Here is a 17,934-nt window from a genome sequence, read left to right as displayed (position 1 = left end):
CTAGCAGTCGAGATGACGGGCATCTTATCCACATGGCTGTAACGGATCGTGCAGCCACGTCTCGATCCCTGAGTCAACAGATGGGGACGCTTGAAAGACAAGAGCCATCTGCACGAACAGTTCGACGACGTTTGAAGCAGCATGGACTATCAGCTCGGAGACCATGGCTGCCGTTACCCTTGACGCTGCATCACAGACAGGAGCGCCTGTGATGGTGTATTCAACGACGAACCTGGGTGCACAAATGGCAAAACGTCATTTTTTCGGATGAATCCAGGTTCTGTTTAGAACATCATGATGGTCGCATCCGTGTTTGGCGACATCGCGGTGAACGCACATTGGAAGCGTGTATTCGTCATCGCCATACTGGCGTATCACCCGGCGTGATGTTATGGGGTGCCATTGGTTACACGTCTCGGTCACCTCTTGTCCGTATTGACGGCACTTTGAATATTGGACGTTACATTTCAGATGTGTTACGAGCCGTGGCTCTACCCTTCACTAGATCCCTGCGAAACCCTACATTTCAGCAGGATAGCAGGATAATGCACGACCGCATATTGCAGGTCGTGTACGTGCCTTTCTGGATACAGAAAATGTTCGACTGTCGCCCTGGCCAACAATTCTCCAGATCTCTCACCAATTGAAAACGTCTGGTCAATGGTGCCCAAGCAACTGGCTCGTCACAATACGCCAGTCACTACTCTTTATGAACTGTGGTATCGTGTTGAAGCTGCATGGGCAGCTGTACCTGTACACGCCACGCAAGCTCTGCTTGACTTAGTGCCCAGGCGTATCAAGGACGTTATTACGGCCAGAGGTGGTTGTTCTGGGTACTGATTTCTCAGGATCTATGCACCCAAATTGCTTGAAAATGTAATCATATGTCAGTTCTAATATAATATATTTCTCCAATGTATACTCGTTTATCATCTGCATTTCTTCTCGGTGTAGCAATTTTAATGGCCAGTAGTGTAGTTTACAAATTCTACGCTGACCATGACGTACATTTACAACGTATTGAGGATATTGCACAGGTGACGTTCGTGGTCAAATACAACAGCACCACCTGAAGGCGTAACTAGATCTGCATTTGTGTTTAGGCATGCAGTTTTCTCATGTTTTTGTGCAACCCATGTATATCTTCCCTACCAGATGGAATAGATTTATCATGGGCGGCTCTCCCAAGGATCTGCACAGTTCCGAGGGAATGTCGTCAACTCTATGGGCTTTACGCTATTTTGTCGAAAGTCGACATGTTGAGAAACGTGGCTGTTGTACTTAAGGTTTATAATTTATATAAAAAACAGCTACCAGCCACATGTATGGTTTAAAAAGGTTTATTATCTTCAGACCATGACCGGTATCGGATTTTTCTTTAGAAATCCATCTTCAGATGGCAGATTACAAGCATTCTTAGTTGGACTTAGTTTTGTTTGTGTTATCCGTTTGCTGCACTGGGAAAGAAAAGAAATATTTTTGTTGTCATATCGGTAATGGTATTTTTACGAAAGATTTACTTCTTTTACAAAATCTAATTCCTCATGAGATGGTTTTTATAAACATTAGTAAACTTGCAGGTTAGTGTACTAACGAGCTGTGTAGTTCTGCCTGACGAAATATTCGTGCGTTTATGTTTTCGAACGCAAGCTTAATACACTTTTCAATATGCACTATGTGAGTGCTATTCCAGTCAATGGACGTCACTTTCAACCTCATCATCTTAATTACACACGCAGCACACACGAATAACATTTACAAAACGTGGCCCAGCTTCACATTACAAACGAGAACAATATTTGCAAAGACCTTACAGTCATAAAGATGTTAACTTACAGATGCTGTATAGTCGATATGGGTACAGTAAAATATCTCTTTGCTATTGTATGAAATTAATCTATAACGGAATAAATAAAATTACATACAAATAAGATTACAAACATTATATGTAGTACAGAATTACTGTGTGTTACTAATTAGTTGTTACAATAGTAGGAGATAAATTCTCTTATATGACATAATATGCAATGCACATGTTTTCATTATGCAATTTTTCAATGACATACAATAGCAAAGAGATATTTTACTGTACCCATATCGACTATACAGCATCTGTAAGTTAACATCGTTATGACTGTAAGCTCTTTGCAAATATTGTTCTCGTTTGTAATGTGAAGCTGGGCCACGTTTTGTAAATGTTATTCGTGTGTGCTGCGTGTGTAATTAAGATGATGAGGTTGAAAGTGACGTCCATTGACTGGAATAGCACTCACATAGTGCATATTGAAAAGTGTATTAAGCTTGCGTTCGAAAACATAAACGCACGAATATTTCGTCAGGCAGAACTACACAGCTCGTTAGTACACTAACCTGCAAGTTTACTAATGTTTATAAAAACCATCTCATGAGGAATTAGATTTTGTAAAAGAAGTAAATCTTTCGTAAAAATACCATTACCGATATGACAACAAAAATATTTCTTTTCTTTCCCAGGGCAGCAAACGAATAACACAAACAAAACCAGGTCCAACTAAGAATGCTTGTAATCTGCCATCTGAAGGTGGATTTGTAAAGAAAAATCCGAAACCGGTCATGGTCTGAAGATAATAAACCTTTTTAAACCATACATGTGGCTGGTAGCTGTTTTTTATATAAATTATAAATCTATGGGCTTTGTTTCCACTTAGGTCTTTCAGTGCTCTGTCAGATTCTTATCGCAACATCATATCTCCCGTCTCGTCTTCATCTACCTCCTCTTCCTTTTCTATAAAATTGTCCTCATGTTTGTTTCTATTATATAGCCCTCTACATATTCCTTTCAACTTTCAACCTTCCCTTCTTTGCTTACTACTGACTTACCACCTGAACAACTGACATTCATGCGCCTGCTTCTCATTTCTTCAGGGAATCATCTCTTTTTCCCCCTAGCTATGCATCCTTCTTCAGTCGCGCTTTTGCCCTCTAGCCGTTACTTCTTAACCCTTGGTCGCGCGGAATCACCGTGTGCTTTGAGGTGCTGTGTCACGGATTGCGCGGTCCCTCCCGTCGGAGGTTCGAGTCCTCCCTCGGGCCGGCCGAAGTGGCCGTGCGGTTAAAGGCGCTGCAGTCTGGAACCGCAAGACCGCTACGGTCGCAGGTTCGAATCCTGCCTCGGGCATGGATGTTTGTGATGTCCTTAGGTTAGTTGGGTTTAACTAGTTCTAAGTTCTAGGGGACTGATGACCTCAGCAGTTGAGTCCCATAGTGCTCAGAGCCATTTGAACCATCCTCCCTCGGGCATGGGTGTATGTGTTGTTCTTAGCGTAAGTTGGTTTAAGTAGTGTGTAAGTCTAGGGACCGATGACCTCTGCAGTTTGGTCCTTTAGGAATTCACACACATTTGAACATTTTCTTAACCCTTTTGCGCTTTCTAACAATTTTATTTTCTAGACGTTTGTATTTCCTGTCGTCGGTTATATTTGCTACATTTTCTTATTTTCCTCTTTCATCGGTTAAATTCAATAATATTCATGGATTTCTGGTACTGCTACCTTCTCTATTTCATCTGTTAAAGCTACCCATCCGTCTTCTATTGCATAGCTTTCCCGTGAGTCGGTTCAACGTTGCACAACGCTCCCTCTGAAGTTCTCATCAACCTCTGGTTCCTTCATTTTATTAATGTCATATCTCCTAAATTTCCTTCATACTTAATTTTCTACCTACTAAAAGTACCTTGCATAAAATTTTCACTCACTTTGAGTATATATGAGCAATTTATCTATCCTCTTGCAACATTTGTTTTTATGAATCAAAGAATACTATAAATAAAAGTGTATAGCACATAGTAATGTTACTGCAGAAGAAATCTCGTTAACAGGTAAAATACGTGATACAATATAAACGAAACGTGACTAAACAGTCCCACAACTATTGATTGTCGTAACATAAAACATGTTTCTAATTACTTTCTACGTTTTGTAAACCAAAAGTAACATGGATGCAGTTTGCAACTATAGGAATTGCAGGAGTACAGGATATACTTAGATATGCGTTGCTCTTAATCATGGGATCTACGAACTGAGTAGACAGAAAATTTTATATATCGCACAATTATTTTCAGTGTGACAGTAGACATATGAGGAGGGAAACAACTAACAGCAACATACGCCCTAGAACATCCCAAACATGAGACTGAGGATGGAAGAAAATGTTGCCCACTTCACGCGCAAAACTGTTTTCAGTTAATGAGACAAAGCCTATATGGTGGAGTGTTGTCGTCTTACTGAATAAAATCGTTACTTATTGTGTCGTTTTACTGACGTGTACGAAAGAACAAACATATCAGTTCATACCAGTCCAACATCAAGGCACTGATTGCTTTGTCGGATTGTACACTGTCCGTCCTAAAAGTTTCGAGACTCGTTTTATTCTTCGTGTGTGGCCGACTTCAGCGCAGTAACTACGGCTACAACTGTAAACAAAAAAGTACATTCGGTCAGACAGTGTTAAGTAAAGGACTAGGGGCCACCGTGAGGCAACGTCTTGCGGTACAAATCAAAATGGAGCAACTTCTCCAAACTAAGTGTTCAAGACATTCTCCAGAATGTTTTAAAGTAAAGTTTGTGCAAAGTTTGTTCCATAGACCTTGACTCTTGAACAAAAGCAACAACGCGTGAGTGCCTGTTGCCACTTGAGTGCGATGTTAAACGCAAACAATCCTTTCGTGGCAAAAATCATGACGGGTGACGCGTTCTGGTGTTATCAGTACGAACCTACCTCACGACTTCTGATTGCAGATATTCGGACGAAATATAAACAGTTTGCTGACATAACCGACAATGAAGCCAGTGCGATGCACGGGTTGAAAATCATTCCAAAGAAGGATTTTTCTGACAGACTTTTATGGTAGCATAAACGTTCTGTTTGTTGTACTGAAGTGAGAGGAGACCATGCAGAAGATGTGGAAGCATTGAAACCACTATCTTAACCTTTCTCTGTCTTTTTTTTTTTTTTTTTTTTTTTTTACGAACCCAGTCTCGAATCTTTTTGGGTTCCCGGCATATCTTTCAAAACTGTTCGGAGAATAACGAATTTTCACAAGATAAAGATACGCTCTTCATGAGTTTAAAATTCAGACTCGTACATGTGTGAAGTGAATGCTGGTCCATTCATGGGTAGGACAGTGTACATGGTGGTGAACATACTGATAACGTTTTCGTGACAATTGTAAAGTGACATGAGATTGATCTCCGATGTAGAGCACTCAGTATCACATTTATGGTGGCAGCAAACGAGAGAGAACTGTGGTCGTACTCCTTCGAGAGCTCAGAAGCATGTCGTACCTTTAGTCCATTATCGTTTGGGCGTGGATACAATTTCTGTGGATGTAAATTGAAGCCACTGTCTAATATGGACGTGTACCACCTGGCTACACCTCTCTGATTTTAGACAGGCCTTAATCTGCCTGTGCTCATCCACTACACTTTGCCCGGTTTTATGATACCTCGATTCCATTTGACAAATATGGCTGCCTAACCTATCTATAAAGTTTTTTCGCAGCACCAGTTACTGTAACATTCTGAAACAAGTAGGAGCCGCAGTACGCTTGTAACTGGATAGGAGTGCATTCCCATTGCTTTGCATATCACACTCGTGGTAAAAACTTTCTTAACATAAGCTAACCAGACATCTTCACTCGCATGGAACACGTACTTCTATATGAAATAACTGCAAATAACTACACCTACCCCATTAGAATTACACATTTGTCACTGGGAAGCGCTATACGTGGTGTCGAACAAGTACCAGGTTGCTAATGAGCCTATGGCGGTGACTTGTCATACCACTGGAGTGGTATGTATGTGCCTGTCGTTTGTGAAGAAATAGCGTCAATTACATGGGTCGACGTAAATGTGTGACAAAATGAGAGAAATGTGCTATCGTATTTGGACATGTCCAAGAGCACACCATGAAAGACGTTGCCAGATTCTGTATGTGATTTCTGTTCTCTCGGACATGTCCGACTTACTGGTAAAGAATATGATGGACGCCAATATTGGACAATGTGTGGCTCAGATCAGACATCTGGATCACTACTAGCATAAAGGTGGCGCCACACACACACACACACACACACACACAAACACACACACACATATATGTGCCTTATCACCCTGCAGTAGCTTCACTGCGTAACATACATCAATTTCCAGTGAACTTACAATCAGCTTTAGAAGACATTGACTAGTCATTGCAGCTGGTTGTAATAAATAGAATAGTTAAATCATATATTTGACCAAGAAGATTTTAACTGAAGTGACTGGTTTATTCATTCAGTAACTCTTTGAAATAATTAAAGGTGGCGGTCCTACAAAAACTATTCAAATAATTATTAATGAAATAAATCACCCAGTGAAGATTAAAATAGTGAATTAATGTGAAAATAGCAGATTCCCGAATATTAACTCAAAAAAATTGTTCAAATGGCTCTGAGCACTATGGGACTTAACTTGTAAGGTCATCAGTCCCCTAAAACGTAGAACTACTTAAACCTAACTAACCTAAGGGCATCACACACATCCATCCCCTAGGCAGGATTCGAACCTGCGACCGTAGCGGTCGCGCGGTTCCAGACTGTAGCGCCTAGAACTTTTTTTTTTTAATCTCATTTTGTTCGCTTTTGTTCGTTGCATCTGCTTGGGGCGGACGTCGTAAGACATCCGTTTAAGTTCGTTGTTGAGCCATTAACTCTTTTTTTTTTATTACAGAGGGCAGCTAACCCTCTGACCGAACACGCTGAACTACCGTGCCGGCGAGTAACTGTTCAGAATGCTCATCTCGGCAATACGTCGAAAATACTGAATTTTGACTAAGCCCCACATCACACAAATGTTTTCAGATTCCCGAAAATTGTTAAAGTATCTATTTTGACCGCATGCCTCCCAAGTTAAACCATCTCTTGAATACTATTCTTACGACCACCCGAAGGTAACAGCCTCTTCGCTTGTGTAACATGAGCTCTCCTTTCGCACCGTCCATTGGCTACCATTGGCCTCTGAAAAACACCTCCCCCACTCCCAACTACAGCGCAGCTGAGCCCCAGTAAACCGCACGATCGTATATAGGAACCGCACCTGTGCGCTACAGTTTGTGTCCCGTCTCAGTTAAAGTCTTTCTTAATAAAACGGAATGCTGAAAAAAATAAAAATCTTAATAAACCGGAGTACTTAATAAAATGTACCACTCCGTGACATCGAAATAAGTGTCCAAGGAATAGAAAAGCAACTGGAACCACTCATCAGAGGAAAGTCCACTGGACCTGACGGGATACCAATTCGATTCTACACAGAGTACGTGAAAGAACTTGCCCCCCTTCTAACAGCCGTGTACCGCAAGTCTCTAGAGGAACAGAAAGTTCCAAATGATTAAAAAAGAGCACAGGTAGTCCCAGTCTTCAAGAAGGGTCGTCGAGCAGATGCGCAAAACTATAGACCTATATCTCTGACGTCGATCTGTTGTAGAATTTTCGAACATGTTTTTTGCTCGAGTATCATGTCGTTTTTGGAAACCCAGAATCTACTCTGTAGGAATCAACATGGATTCCGGAAACAGCGATCGTGTGAGACCCAACTCGCTTTATTTGTTCATGAGACCCAGAAAATATTAGATACAGGCTCCCAGGTAGATGCTAGTTTCCTTGACTTCCGGAAGGCGTTCGATACAGTTCCGCCCTGTCGCCTGATAAACAAAGTAAGTGCCTACGGAATATCAGACCAGCTGTGTGGCTGGATTGAAGAGCTTTTAGCAAACAGAACACAGCATGTTGTTATCAATGGAGAGACATCTACAGACGTTAAAGTAACCTCTGGCGTGCCACAGGGGAGTGTTATGAGACCATTGCTTTTCAAAAAAATGGTTCAAATGGCTCTGAGCACTATGGGACTTAACTTCTAAGGTCATCAGTCCCCTAGAACTTAGAACTACTTAAACCTAACTAACCTAAGGACATCACACACATCCATGCTCGAGGCAGGATTCGAACCTGCGACCGTAGCGGTCACGCGGCTCCTGACTGTAGCGCCTAGAACCGCACGGTCACCCCGACCGGCCATTGCTTTTCACAATATATATAAATGACCTAGTAGATAGTGTCGGAAGTTCCATGCGGCTTTTCGCGGAAGATGCTGTAGTATACAGAGAAGTTGCAGCATTAGAAAATTGTAGCGAAATGCAGGAAGATCTGCAGCGGATACGCACTTGGTGCAGGGAGTGGCAACTGACTCTTAAAATAGACAAATGTAATGTATTGCGAATACATAGAAAGAAGGATCCTTTATTGTCTGATTATATGATAGCGGAACAAACACTGGAAGCAGTTACTTCTGTAAAATATCTGGGAGTATGCGTGCGGAACGATTTGAAGTGGAATGATCATATAAAATTAATTGTTGGTAAGGCGGGTACCAGGTTGAGATTCATTGGGAGAGTGCTTAGAAAATGTGGTCCATCAACAAAGGAGGTGGCTTACAAAACACTCGTTCGACCTATACTTGAGTATTGCTGATCAGTGTGGCATCCCTACCAGATCGGGTTGACGGAGGAGATAGAGAAGATCCAAAGAAGAGCGGCGCGTTTCGTCGCAGGGTTATTTGGTAACCGTGATAGCGTTACGGAGATGTTTAGCAAACTCAAGTGGCAGACTCTGCAAGAGAGGCGCTCTGCATGGCGGTATAGCTTGCTCGCCAGGTTTCGAGAGGGTGCGTTTCTGGATGAGGTATCGAATATATTGCTTCCCCCCCTACTTATACCTCCCGAGGAGATCACGAATGTAAAATTAGAGAGATTCGAGCGCGCACGGAGGCTTTCAGACAGTCGTTCTTCCCGCGAACCATACGCGACTGGAACAGAAAAGGGAGGTAATGACAGTGGCACGTAAAGTGCCCTCCGCTACACACCGTTGGGTGGCTTGCGGAGTGTAAATGTAGTTGTAGATGTAGTATGTTTCGCCTTATACTATTACAATAAAGGTATTTACATTACATACACTCCTGGAAATGGAAAAAAGAACACATTGACACCGGTGTGTCAGACCCACCATACTTGCTCCGGACACTGCGAGAGGGCTGTACAAGCAATGATCACACGCACGGCACAGCGGACACACCAGGAACCGCGGTGTTGGCCGTCGAATGGCGCTAGCTGCGCAGCATTTGTGCACCGCCGCCGTCAGTGTCAGCCAGTTTGCCGTGGCATACGGAGCTCCATCGCAGTTTTTAACACTGGTAGCATGCCGCGACAGCGTGGACGTGAACCGTATGTGCAGTTGACGGACTTTGAGCGAGGGCGTATAGTGGGCATGCGGGAGGCCGGGTGGACGTACCGCCGAATTGCTCAACACGTGGGGCGTGAGGTCTCCATAGTACATCGATGTTGTCGCCAGTGGTCGGCGGAAGGTGCACGTGCCCGTCGACCTGGGACCGGACCGCAGCGACGCACGGATGCACGCCAAGACCGTAGGATCCTATGCAGTGCCGTAGGGGACCGCACCGCCACTTCCCAGCAAATTAGGGACACTGTTGCTCCTGGGGTATCGGCGAGGACCATTCGCAACCGTCTCCATGAAGCTGGGCTACGGTCCCGCACACCGTTAGGCCGTCTTCCGCTCACGCCCCAACATCGTGCAGCCCGCCTCCAGTGGTGTCGCGACAGGCGTGAATGGAGGGACGAATGGAGACGTGTCGTCTTCAGCGATGAGAGTCGCTTCTGCCTTGGTGCCAATGATGGTCGTATGCGTGTTTGGCGCCGTGCAGGTGAGCGCCACAATCAGGACTGCATACAACCGAGGCACACAGGGCCAACACCCGGCATCATGGTGTGGGGAGCGATCTCCTACACTGGCCGTACACCACTGGTGATCGTCGAGGGGACACTGAATAGTGCACGGTACATCCAAACCGTCATCGAACCCATCGTTCTACCATTCCTAGACCGGCAAGGGAACTTGCTGTTCCAACAGGACAACGCACGTCCGCATGTATCCCGTGCCACCCAACGTGCTCTAGAAGGTGTAAGTCAACTACCCTGGCCAGCAAGATCTCCGGATTTGTCCCCCATTGAGCATGTTTGGGACTGGATGAACCGTCGTCTCACGCGGTCTGCACGTCCAGCACGAACGCTGGTCCAACTGAGGCGCCAGGTGGAAATGGCACGGCAAGCCGTTCCACAGGACTACATCCAGCATCTCTACGATCGTCTCCATGGGAGAATAGCAGCCTGCATTGCTGCGAAAGGTGGATATACACTGTACTAGTGCCGACATTGTGCATGCTCTGTTGCCTGTGTCTATGTGCCTGTGGTTCTGTCAGTGTGATCATGTGATGTATCTGACCCCAGGAATGTGTCAATAAAGTTTCCCCTTCCTGGGACAATGAATTCACGGTGTTCTTATTTCAATTTCCAGGAGTGTAAAAGTTCAGTTTCTTCTGGTTCAGGCGGTACCAGATAACATATTACAGTCAATAATTTCATATAAATAATTAATAATGTAGTTCTGCACAGTATAGTATTAAATAAATAACTAACAACTAGAATGCATAGATGATTGATGATGAAAGCTTCATTCTGGATTCACTCATAGTGTTCATGTGGAGGATATGATAATTTGACCCTGGTATGCACTAAATCTGTGTTATAACTTATTATTAGATTGATTCTGGCTATGTAGCACTCACAACCGATAGTTATAGTGCAATTCTACAGTCTGATACAATGTCTAATGAGGCCAAGCGTAGTGCTCCCCCATGATGAAGCTTCACATAATCCTCAAGAGATTTACTTCTGTTCAAAAGCTAATTTCTGTTCTATTAGAGATATCATATACTTCAGTGTTTTAATACACTCCTGGAAATTGAAATAAGAACACCGTGAATTCATTGTCCCAGGAAGGGGAAACTTTATTGACACATTCCTGGGGTCAGATACATCACATGATCACACTGACAGAACCACAGGCACATAGACACAGGCAACAGAGCATGCACAATGTCGGCACTAGTACAGTGTATATCCCCCTTTCGCAGCAATGCAGGCTGCTATTCTCCCATGGAGACGATCGTAGAGATGCTGGATGTAGTCCTGTGGAACGGCTTGCCATGCCATTTCCACCTGGCGCCTCAGTTGGACCAGCGTTCGTGCTGGACGTGCAGACCGCGTGAGACGACGCTTCATCCAGTCCCAAACATGCTCAATGTGGGACAGATCCGGAGATCTTGCTGGCCACGGTAGTTGACTTACACCTTCTAGAGCACGTTGGGTGGCACGGGATACATGCTGACGTGCATTGTCCTGTTGGAACAGCAAGTTCCCTTGCCGGTCTAGGAATGGTAGAACGATGGGTTCGATGACGGTTTGGATGTACCGTGCACTATTCAGTGTCCCCTCGACGATCACCAGTGGTGTACGGCCAGTGTAGGAGATCGCTCCCCACACCGTGGTGCCGGGTGTTGGCCCTGTGTGCCTCGGTCGTATGCAGTCCTGATTGTGGCGCTCACCTGCACGGCGCCAAACACGCATACGACCATCATTGGCACCAAGGCAGAAGCGGCTCTCATCGCTGAAGACGACACGTCTCCATTCGTCCCTCCATTCACGCCTGTCGCGACACCACTGGAGGCGGGCTGCACGATGTTGGGGCGTGAGCGGAAGACGGCCTAACGGTGTGCGGGACCGTAGCCCAGCTTCATGGAGACGGTTGCGAATGGTCCTCGCCGATACCCCAGGAGCAACAGTGTCCCTAATTTGCTGGGAAGTGGCGGTGCGGTCCCATACGGCACTGCGTAGGATCCTACGGTCTTGGCGTGCATCCGTGCGTCGCTGCGGTCCGGTCCCAGGTCGACGGGCACGTGCACCTTCCCCCAACCACTGGCGACAACATCGATGTACTGTGGAGACCTCACGCCCCACGTGTTGAGCAATTCGGCGGTACGTCCACCCGGCCTCCCGCATGCCCACTATACGCCCTCGCTCAAAGTCCGTCAACTGCACATACGGTTCACGTCCACGCTGTCGCGGCATGCTACCAGTGTTAAAAACTGCGATGGAGCGCCGTATGCCACGGCAAACTGGCTGACACTGACGGCGGCGGTGCACAAATGCTGCGCAGCTAGCGCCATTCGACGGCCAACACCGCTGATCCTGGTGTGTCCGCTGTGCCGTGCATGTGATCATTGCTTGTACAGCCCTGTCGCAGTGTCCGGAGCAAGTATGGTGGGTCTGACACACCGGTGTCAATGTGTTCTTTTTTCCATTTCCAGGAGTGTAGAAGCATATGCCTGCTTAGTGATGTTGGTGTACTCGGATAAGTTCTACGATGAGCGGCTGAGTTACAATTGAATCTTTAATCTTTTGATATTCTTTCACTTTTAAAAGTAACGGAAGTCCCAGTTCTTAGTTCTGGCGAAGCGTCCCGTCCGCCGCTGTTCCCTTAACGAGCGTGAAATTGCACGCCTTGTACCTGCGCTGACCTGTTCTACGTATCAAATCGCTAACCGCCGGTGGGTTGGGATTTATCCTGTGCCGCTCAGGCTAGTGGCCGGATTTCGCCGCCGTGGTTGAACAATACTTTCGTGCTCTCAAGATTTTAACATAGCTGGCTGCGCCTCCTCCAGCATATGTGTTATGTTAGAATGGGTTGGGTCCACTCATTCAGGTTACCATGATTATGAAACAGGATGCTGGTTTCAACTTGCTCAGTGAACACGTGATGCCCTTTCAACTACTTCTTCATGACAAGCATGCTGTGGACACTGCTGCTTTCCAAGATGACAACAGCCGTGCTCACAGAGCAGCACTCATACGTTTCTACGGCGAACACTCATACACCCTACCGCACCTCAGCTCGCCCACTAAACCTGCCGATCTTTATCCCATAGGAAATCTATGTAGTCTCTGGATCAGCGGTTTAAACGTACCATTCAGTATCTCTTTCGTCTGGTATGCCAGCGGGATCTCATCTCCATTAACTGGCTTCAGCTTCAAGTGACATATCTGCAGATACTTTTGGACTCTCTTCCTCGCCGAATTGAAGGCACTTTCAAGGCTAGATTCGGTGTTGTACGATATTAGCGCGATGCTTCTAGAAATGGCAAAATTTTCGTCCATTGTTGTTACGTATTACATTCCTAAATTTTTCAGTTATATAACTTTTTCTGGGTTTCTTGTTTGTCCAATTTGTGTAAAATTGTGTACTTTGTCCAGGAATGAAATATCTGCTGTCGTGTGTTTACAGTGGAGAACCTGGCGGAGGGACAGCACACGGCTTCGTCCATAGTAAAGCAGGGGCAGGTATCCAGCCTGGCGGTGGATGGCGACAGGACCACATGCACCATTCTGGATCGCGCCACCACACAGCGCTACTGGCAGGTCGATCTGCCGCCAGGTGTGCGCATCGGTCACGTCGCCATCACCATCTCCCCCCTTGACGGTAAGTCACCATCTCTGTTCAGTTAAACCTAATATCAACATCCACCAAACACGGCGGTACGTCAGTGTTTCTGTTCAGTTAACTGATCTTACCACCTCCCCCACACACGATTGGTCAGCGTGTCTGTGCCGTCAAACCTGGTCTTACCGTCTCCACCAAGCACTGTACGTAAACGACATTTTAAGTCAAACCTCATCTCACCATCCACACACGCATTTACGGTAAGGCAGGCTATAACCCTGGCTCACTGACGCAACCGTTCGCCAGCCACTGTTAGTAATGCGAAGCACGTATCTTCCACTCATTCAGTGATCCTCCTTAATTATAATTGGACTCACCATTTCCCATTAGTCGAATTGGGTCACATGGAATCTGTTCTTTGCGTGTGCATGGAGAAAATACAGAACCAACGGTTGCAAAAAATTTTATTCCCCATCTAGATTACATATAATTCTAATGTTGCACCTGGCTTGGGATTCATCGAAAAATCTCTAGATCTTTAACGCTAAGGAAGATAAAATTGCTAACCATAATAAGATTATAGCCTAAGGTTAATACGAGGGCGTACTGAGTAGTAGTCTGTCCAAACGTTTTACTCTGCTTTCAATATAGGTTGAAATGTTACGTTTCATGTGTATTACTTGGTCGATTTGCTCGGTTCGCTGACGCAAGTTGCGACCTTGTGGCGCTAGAGGGCAGCGAATTGTAGAATGTAACATGGTGGCGTGTAACGTAACTATGTCGGTGCATAAGGAACAGTGTGCTGTAATCGAGTTTCTATCAGCACAATACGTTCCTCTAGTGAAGTCAATAGATCACTGAATTGTGTTGTTCGTCCTCGTAATGAAGGAAATGGTGGTGGTAACTTCAACGTATGTAACAAAACTCGGAGTGAAGGAGAGCGTGGTCGTGGGTTTGAATCCTGATTGGGGCATGGATGTGTGTGATGTCCTTAGGTTAGTTAGGTTTAAGTAGATCTAAGTTATAGGGGACTGATGACCACAGAAGTTAAGTCTCATAGTGCTCAGAGCTACTTGAACCTCTTTTTACAGGCACAGCTTTCAGGAAAGTGAAGCGTATTACAAGAGCGTGCAGGTCATCCTTGCAGAGCTGTGGTGCAGCAAACTTTGTGCACCGTGGGTCCCTGGAATGTTCATTTATGTCATGAAACAGAGGAAATTGGATGCTTGTAAAAACTTTATTTGCGTTTTGAGCGCGATGGTGATGTGTTCCTCAATAACATTGTGACAGATGGTGAAAGGTGGGTTCAGCATTTTGACCCCGAGAACCAGAGAGCATTACTGGAATTCCACCTCTAAGGGTAATCGACGCCAAAATTTCGAGACGATGCCATCAGGAGTCAAAGTCATGCTCACAGCGTTCTGCGATGTTTAAGGTGTGGTGGATTTAGAATTCATGCCTAAAGACACCACCATAAACTCTGCAAGGCACTGCGAGACCCTCAGAAAACAGAAAGCACTTACTCGGGAAGTTTTCCACACATGGAGCACCCCCTCCTTCAGCAAGGCAGTACCAGACCACACAAGAGCGCTGCGGCATCTGCAACAGTCAAACACCTTGGTTTCACTATCATCGATCATCCTCCATACTGTCCCGACTGGGCCCTATCCAATTTCCATCTGCTGCCAAAACTTAAAGAACAACTTCGAGGACTTCACTTTCAAAAAATGGTTCAAATGGCTCTGAGCACTATGGGACTTAACATCTGAGGTCATCAGTCCCCTAGACTTAGAACTACTTAAACCTAACTAAACTAAGGACATCACACACATCCATGCCCGAGGCAGGATTCGAACCTGCGACAGTAGCGATCGTGCGGTTCCAGACTGAAGCGCCTAGAGCCGCTCGGCCACACCTTCCGGCGGACTTCACTTTGATTGTGATGCAGCGGCGCAAGCAAAGATGAGCTGGTGAATCTGTCACCAAAGCCAAACATTCTATAGTGACGGTACCTTCAACATGGCCCGTTGTTGGGAGAAATATGTTCGTCGCCAGGGAGACTATGCGCAGAAATAAATATGTAGACATGACGAATAAAGACGTATAATGTTAATGAAGATTGTGTTATTTAAAAACCTTAAAGAATTTTCAACTTAAAAAATTCGCAACGCACTACTTTTCAGCAAGCCCTCGTAACACTACTGTTGCACAATTTCTAAACAAACTGTACCAGAAGTAATTCAGTATCTACACTACTGGCCATTAAAATTGCTATAACACGAAGATGACGTGGCACCGACGCGAAATTTAACCGACAGGAAGAAGATGCTGTGATATGCAAATGATTAGCTTGTCAGAGCATTCACACAAGGCTGGCGCCGGTGGCGACACCTACAACGTGCTGACATGACGAAAATTTCCAAGCGATTTCTCATACACAAACAGCAGTTGACCGGCGTTGCCTGGTGAAACGTTGTTGTGATGCCTCGTGTAAGGAGGAGAAATGCGTACAATGACGTTTCCGACTTTGATAAAGGTCGGATTGTTGCCTATCGCGATTGCGATTTATCGTATCGCGACATTGCTGCCGCGTTGGTCGAGATCCAATGAGTGTTAGCAGAATATGGAATCGGTGGGTTCAGGAGGGTATACGGGACGCCGTTCTGGATCCCAACGGCCTCGTATCACTAGCAGTCGACGTGATAGGCATCTTATCCGCATGGCTGTAACCGATCGTGCAGCCACGTCTCGATCCCTGAGTCAACAGATGGGGACGTCTGCAAGACAACAACCATCTGCACGAACAGTTCGACGACGTTTGCAGCAGCATGGACTTTCAGCTCGGAGACAATGGCTGTGGTTATCCTTGACGCTGCATCACAGACAGGAGCGCCTGCGATGGTGCACTCAACGACGAACCTGGCTCCACGAATGGCAAAACGTCATTTTTTCGGATGAATCCTGTTTACAGCATCATGATGGTCGCATCAGTGTTTGGCGACATCGCGGTGAACGCACATTGGAGGCCTGTATTCGTCATCGCCATACTGGCGTATCACCCGGCGTGATGGCATGGGGTGCCCTTGGTTACACGTCTCGGTCACCTCTTGTTCGCTCTGACGGCACTTTGAACAGTGGACGTTACATTTCAGATGTGTTACCACCCGTGGCTCTACCCTTCATTCGATCCCTGCGAAACACTACATTTCAGCAGGATAATGCACGACCACATGTAGCAGGTCGTGTACGGGCCTTTCTAGATACAGAAAATTTTCGACTGCTGCCCTGGCCAGCACATTCTCCAGATCTCTCACCCATTGAAAACGTCTGGTCAATGGTGGTCGAGCAACTGGCTCGCCACAATACGCCAGCCACTACTCTTGATGAACTGCAGTATCGTGTTGAAGTTGCATGGGCAGCTGTACCTGTACACGCCATCCAAGCTCTGTCTGACTCAATGCCCAGTTGTATCAAGACCGTTATTACGGCCAGAGGTGGTTGTTCAGGGTACTGATTTCTCAGGATCAATGCATCCAAATCGCGTGAAAATGTAATCACATGTCAGTTCTAGTATAATATATTTGTCCAATGAATGCCCGTTTATCATCTGAATTTCTTCTTGGTGTAGCAATTTTAATGGCCAGTAGTGTAGATGATTAGTCCGTTAGTTTCTATAAGCAATTTGCGTGCTACCCTCTAGAGAAAGACATTGGTGAGATGCTGTTCACGAATTGTGCAAAAGAAAGCCAGTAGGGAGGAGTGTGTGTGCGCGCGCGTGCGCGTTGTGCTGGGAACGGCAAGGTTGCTCTTCTGTGCGGATCTCTGCCCATGGTGGCGATTCAAAGTCACGGGGCGGGCACCCTGCATTCCTGAAGGCGTTTAGCCCTTTGTGGTGTGAACTACAGTATGCAGCATTGCAATTTCCTGCCATAATATGTGATTAGTTTCCTATCAGGAAGGGTATGACGACAGTGTTTAACATTCTTGCTACATACTAAGAAGCATCTGACCACTCTATAAATTATTACATCAGACGTGGTGTGATATCCAACAGTTCCGCACATCACGATTGAAAGATCTGGAGTGAATGTGAACGTATGCTTTTCTGGCGTATACAGCTGGTGAAGACTTCTCGGGCTTCCAGCCGGGTGGCGGTGTCTTCCAACTGCGACGTTTCGACTAGTGACATACTCATCATCTTCTGGCGAAGTGACGAGACTTTGCGGATGCCTGTCCCTTTATACCTGCGGCGTGCCCCCCCACCACCTTGCTGCGGGAGGCTGGATCCAGTGGAGCCCATGGGCGGTGTGGAAGGGGAGACGCGTGCGCCGTTCGTATCTCCGTCAGAGCATTCCGGTCGCGTCTCGCGAGCTGGACGGTTCTTGGTGCGTTCACGGCGTATTGCGGCTAATGCTGGGTGCCATGCCGCGCTAAGTTGAAACCTTCGTCCCTGTTCACAAGATTCTCGTGACAGACGGAAGCAAGACCTGTCGCTGACATTTCAGTTTGGTTGG

At 45.9% G+C, this 17,934-nt stretch overlaps 1 long non-coding RNA gene across 1 annotated transcript in view; it reads left to right on the top strand.

The window, feature by feature from the left end:
• The window catches only part of LOC124723047, a 563,016-nt gene extending 549,591 nt beyond the window's left edge, over window positions 1–13,425 (top strand). The window contains exon 3 of the long non-coding RNA XR_007006487.1: window positions 13,265–13,425. This is a non-coding gene — a long non-coding RNA (uncharacterized LOC124723047). The remainder of the gene's footprint in view (window positions 1–13,264) is intronic.
• Window positions 13,426–17,934: the final 4,509 nt, after the last annotated feature.

This window comes from Schistocerca piceifrons, chromosome X (assembly GCF_021461385.2).
Source record: "Schistocerca piceifrons isolate TAMUIC-IGC-003096 chromosome X, iqSchPice1.1, whole genome shotgun sequence".
Classification (NCBI taxonomy): Eukaryota; Metazoa; Arthropoda; class Insecta; order Orthoptera; family Acrididae; genus Schistocerca; species Schistocerca piceifrons.
This window is presented reverse-complemented; position numbering and strand designations above follow the sequence as displayed.